At 36.5% G+C, this 6,231-nt stretch overlaps 1 pseudogene; it reads left to right on the forward strand.

The window, feature by feature from the left end:
- Positions 1 to 236: 236 nt before the first annotated feature.
- LOC111916775 (CLP protease regulatory subunit CLPX1, mitochondrial-like) lies at positions 237 to 1,782 on the forward strand (annotated as a pseudogene).
- The last annotated feature ends 4,449 nt before the right edge of the window (positions 1,783 to 6,231 follow it).

Consider the following 6,231-nt stretch of genomic DNA (forward strand, 5'->3'; position numbering starts at 1 on the left):
AAACCAAAATCGATTTATCCTCTTTAGTTCAACAGGGAAACAACAACGTGGTCGAATCGTTGGTGGTATATCTACTTATGGACTTAGTTTAATCCCTCCGCTCCTTGTCAATGTTTCCTCCACCGCCTCTCCCTGTTTGCTCTACCTTCGAAAAAAAAGGAGGGCAGCCGTCGTGACGGTGCTGACCTCCGGAAAGTGCAAACGAACTCGATTAGGGCATAATGCAATCATTCAAGATGCCAAAGGTAATTAATTAATTTTTTTTGCAGTTTTTAGTTCACCTCTTTTACATGGATTACTTGTAGGTAAAATCGTCTTCTCACATCATGTTTATACGGACTCGGAACCATCGATTTGTTTGTGAGGTATAATTACCCTTTCTGATGTATTTGTTTAAATGTAAAATCCGCTCTTTTGTGATGAAATACATACGTATTACTTCTTTTTTGTACATTTTTGTCTACAGATGATGTTCTTTAACCATTTTTTACATTCTCTGTTACTTGAGCCGTAGAATATCAGTGAGTTATGATACCTGAATTTGTTAGTGTGTTTATTTTTGTTAGGTTGAAAGTAGTGATCTTATTGCATATGGTCTGATACCTGAATTTGTTGGAAGGTTTCCAATTCTTGACAACTTATTAGCTCTTACAAAGCCTCAACCTGTCCCGGTACCTTTTCATTAACTGTAGGCATTAATTAACTACTTTTGGTAGGTGTGTTTCATTTTGTTCTCAATAAGTCCTATATACTATGAGTAAAGTAATGTGGATGAATAAGAAATAATGTTTTGTAGGTTCTACCTCAGCCAAAGAATGCATTGGGGAAACGCTACAACAAGTTATTTCAGATGAATCAACTAAGTATTCTTTCATCTCAACAGTCAACAGATTTACTAATGAAAAATGTTAGTTGTAATTGTTTATTATTTTTTGCAGGTTAACCTACACTATACAGAAAGTGCTTTGAGATTAATTGCAAGAAAAGCAATAACTAAGAACACTGGGGCCGTGGTCTGAGGGCGTTATTGGAAAACATATTGATGGATGCCATGTATGAGGTTTGTGTCTAAAGATTACTACTGTATTATTTTTTTTCTTTTTATAATGAAATGATAGAAATAGAATGATAATTTATAAATGTAATGCAGATTCCTAATGAAAGAACAGGTAAAGATATAATAGATGGTGTGGTTGTTGATGAGGAGGCAGTTGGGAGTGGCGCTAAAATCCTCCATGGTGAAGCTGCTCTTGCCCATTATCTATCACAACACTTAATAGGTAACTTAAAAGGTTCCATCCTATTTTTGATTTTTGATTAATTAATTAATTTTTGATTAATCTATCACAACACTTACAGGTAACTTGGAAGGAATATTTGCCCCTGGTTGGATAGGATATGGGAAAGCTTATGCACCCAAAGAAGCAGATGATCAAGCTATGTCTGGTTATTGAACTGCTGCACGCTTATTTCCTGGGTAATTTATCTTTTTTCTTTTATTTAAATTAAAAAATGATAATATTATCAAAGTGTAATATGATTAAATTATTTGTTTTTAATCTTTAGGTGTCACTTACCTAAACTCGCTGAGCAGGTAGTAATTGCTATACCACATTCTTAAAAAAATGTCTAAAATACCCTTTTCTTTATTTGGTTTGATGTAATTTCATTTTTCTTTGGTAGTGTATAGTTTTTTTTGCAAGCAAATGCAATATGTCCTTCGGATCCACTTGTCATGAACAAATTCACTGGGCACACAAAAGATGTCATGGGTTTGATCAACTGGTACTGGCTCTTTAGTCTTTCTTTTTATATCTTTTTATGAAATCAGCTTATGATATGAGCTCTGTTTTTCACATGGTCTAGGACCACTAATTGCTTAGGATGGTAATTGGGTTGTCTTTTCGCGCCCTCCTTTGATACACCATAAAGGCATGAAGATTCTCTCTCTCTCTCTCTCTCTCTATCTCTCTCTCTCTGTCTCCAAATTCTAAAACAAACAACAACAGGTAAATAGATGCCAACATTTTGCTTAAAATTCTGTGAACATTGAAAAAAAAACGAGGTCGATAGTGCCTTTTTCATGAGATTGTCAAAAGTTGAATAAAATAAAAAAATGAACAAGGGTAATATTGTAATAGGGAGGGTCTTAATACATAAAGTGACCAACCTCTCACTTAGCACGACAAGTCATTTTGATTTTATTAAGTAAAAAAGAAACAACCTTATCAATCTACATGCATTTAGTCATGTACCGCTGTCCCACAATTTGTCATCATAGAAGAAGACCCTGCTGTCCCACAAGGGTAATATTGTAATAGGGCTGCTTTATATGTCATCATAGAGGACCCTGCTGTCCCATAATTTTTAACAATTTGTATTATCATTATTTGATTTTAATAATAATTTGTTTTGTTTTATTGTTGAGGTTATAGACTGATAGTCTTACTTTTCATGTCATTATTATTTATTTCTTTTTTTGTTTGCAGTTTCTTGCAGAAACTTTGGATGTTGTTCAAGACATTGATTGGGTCATTTCTCTTGGAAATGCTTTTGCAAAGCAGTATGAGCTTTATACATATGATGATGAGCATTCTGCACTACTTCACAGGTATGAACTCATTATCATTATCATTACATTTTTTAATTAAATTATCTTATTGAGAGTATTCTTCTCCTACAAATGTCTTGGTATACTTCTTCAGAAAGTTGATAACATGACTTATGTTCGTGATAAAATCGTCTGGATGTACAAACAAGCAAATAATCTAGATTTCAAGTATTCCAGCACCTTGATAATTATTACATTGCTATGTTTCACATTTAACCCTGTTTTCTAATATTGTTTTGGTTGAACATGTTATTCCTCAAATTTTAACAGATTCTTGAATTGTGACTCACCCCTGCAGCTTTCTGAATGCAGGATTATTTTGGTGCTGGATTAAGTGGAGTTCTGGCTTGGTGTGTGCGAGTGGGAAGGAACCAACCCAATGCCCCCAGAGTTCTGGCACCTTCCATCTTTACTTCCTATGTATCCAGGTTAATCTACTCATATTTATTCATGTCTCAAAGTGTGTATTCCAATATCAGGTATCATGATTTGTGTATTTATAAAATTTTGAAATAGGGTCTTGTTCAATGCTTTAGGTGTGTTTGCTCTAAGGGAGATTAACTTATCAAAAGTAAGTTACTGTTTCACCCTTTTATTTAATATTTTTGTGATTGAATGAAAGTCTTAATGAAAGTAATTGACAACCCTTTCTCTGTAAATGATGTTGTGATTGTGGGAGAGGTGTTGTGTTTTTCTCTGTTGCTAGGTAACCTTCTCAACAACAACATTCTACTTAAGCAGGTGAGTAATCAAGATTAAGGGAGACTTGTAATCATGTTTGACATTCCTTTCCAGTAAGAAACAGAGTTGTATGATTATTTGTTAGTTTTATAGGAATGTATAACCCATGTTAGCAATGTATTATTTTTGTTTAACATTTGAATGATTCTTTGTATGACATTACAATTTGTGCAATTTATTTTATTTTTTGTGTATGAAATTTTATTTTATATTATGCAATGGATTGTATTTTTTGTATATGGTATTTTATTTCTATTATGAGAAATTAAATGCAAATTTAATTTAAAAATTAATAAATATATAAATTTATTTTTTTTAAACATTTAAATTTACGATACGCAAAAATGTGTGTCATCTTCATTTATGACATGGCCTTTCTTGACAGGGGCTTTCTTGATACGCATTGCGTGTCATTAACACGCGTGTCGTAAGGTTACGACACACGAATGCGTGTCATCTTCCTTTATGACAGGGCCTTCCTTGATATGCATTGCGTGTCGTAAACGCGCGTCGTCTCTCTTTATGACAGGGCCTTCCTTGACACGCATTTGTGCGTCGTCTGAGCCTTTTACGACGCGCAATGAGCGTCGTAAAAGGCTATTTTTCTAGTAGTGAGTGATGGGGTATGTGATATTTTTCATGCAATAACTATCTGGCACCAATGGAGGATCGTGTGGTAGTTGGTGGTAGGTTGGATGATGTGTGTAGGGTTAGATGGATAGTTATGAGATATTTAGCCTTTCTCTAGGAGTGAGGATTGAACGCTCGCCCATGCTTATGTATTGTTAGGACATTGTGATGGTACTCGAGACAAATATGGGTAGGTGTGGAAGGTAGTATGGGCACGTAGTACTAAAAACACAGGACTCATACGCGTAGCAAGGAAGTCACAACCCCATGGTTTTGTTGCGAAATTCACTTTCTTGTTATGATATGCATTTATCTAATATCTCCCTAGTTTATGTTCAGTATGATGATGGCGAGATGATTTGAGGCGGGATCTGGATCAGGATCGGGAGCTAGTGGCCAGTATAGGCCGGTATTATCCGTTGATCAAATGCGGGAGATGATTTCCATGGAGGTATCTTAGATTTTTCAAGAAGAATTGTCTGGTGTCATGAACCGGGTCACCGCCAGGGTGATTTCCAAGCTTGAGGACAAATTGCAGCCTGGCAAACCGTGATAGATGTCGCTTGGGATGACTACTGGGGGAATACCGGTTGTGGGGTCACAACTAGGAAAGAAGAAGAGGTACCTTTCAGCAGAGGACGAAGACTCAAAGGTTGCTAACCTGGGTACTGGAAGTCAGGAGGATCAGGAGGTTTGTGGCAAGTGTGGGAGAACCCACAGATTTGCTTGTCTCAAGTTCAGGTGTTTCAAGTGCGGTGAGAGAGAGGGCATTTGCAACGGGATTGCAAGAAGGATTAGATATGCTTTCACTATCACCATCCATGTCATTTCAGGTCCAACTGTCCTACTTTGGGGACGGAAGGAATTCGGATTCCAACAGTGCTTGTTCCTCAGGAGGTCAAAGTCGAGCCACAAGAAATCTCTGGTTTGTAACTGGAAACCCCCATTTTGTAATAATATTATGGTCAAATTATCCTTGATCGGTGTTTGTCTTGCCTTGGAATCTTGTTGAGTGTGGATAAGCAGTAAATTCGGGTTAGTTACCGGTTTAGTTTGATCAATGTGTTGTGGAACTTCATGTTTCGTTCGGTCATTGGAAGTGTCAGGAGAGTTGTATTATCAAAGGATTGTAGGTAGTTAGAGTTCAGGGATTCATCAGAGGATGGGAAGTAGAATGGTTGATTGACGGATCAGAATTTTATCGCCTATGGTAAGGGTTGTACCCTTTCAGTTCTTCCGAGTTCACAGGAGTGAGCATGCTTGTGACTCAAGGGTTAGGTTATATTTCCAGCTCGGGGTCCGTGTTGGATAAGGTGTCTAAGTCCATAACTATTTTTGGTATGTACTTGACCCGGTTTGGCATGGTCTATTTGGGTTGCATGGCATCATGCATTTAGATAGACTAAAATGAGAGAAATAACACTTATGGTTTATTAATACATTATAAGTTCTAATATATTACTAATATTATTTAATTAGTATCGATCAAGAATTAATTTAGAAATAATTAAGAAATCAAAAGGTGACTAATTAAATATATGAGTTGATTGTGTAAATCATCCATAACTTGTATAGTGGGCTAATGCTTCATGGATTATCAAGTTGGGCTAAAACCCATAGGATGCTCCATGGTGATTATAGAATCCATGGGTCATGGAAATGAAAGGTCATGCAATTAGGGTTTGCATGGTGTAACCCTAATTGTAGCACACTATATAAGGATCATCATGTTCACCAAAATCGGTCACTTAAGCATGAGTGAGAGGGCATAGCCTATTTCTAAGTTGGTGACATTTCTCTCAAGTCATTCCAAAAGCATTTTATGTTGTGTGAGACATTTGAGGCATCACACTTGGGGTGCTAGGCTCACAAGGTTTTCAAGGAATCCAAATTACTATAAGGTATGTATTTCTAGCTAGCTTTTATGTTTAAAGTTCCCCATGTATGCTAGATAGGATTAAGAACATTGGAAATCAAATTTGTCATGTATTTTAGAAAAACATAGATCGAAGGTTTCTAGGGTTGCATATACACCTTAGGAGTGTTAGAATGCTCAAAACCCTCCAGTCAGTTGGCCGCAGAGGTTGACGACAATATTTCAGTGCTGGTAAGCGCAGGTAAGTCGATGTGGCATGAGTATCTTGTGAGGCACGTTAGGTACCATATTTTCAGGTAGGCCGGGTGCCGAATTATCAGTTGAATTACAAACAGGGATTAGTTCATGTTACCTGGGATCGAAGGGGAGTTTT

The sequence above is a fragment of the Lactuca sativa genome, chromosome 1, assembly GCF_002870075.4.
Source record: "Lactuca sativa cultivar Salinas chromosome 1, Lsat_Salinas_v11, whole genome shotgun sequence".
Lineage (NCBI taxonomy): Eukaryota > Viridiplantae > Streptophyta > Magnoliopsida > Asterales > Asteraceae > Lactuca > Lactuca sativa.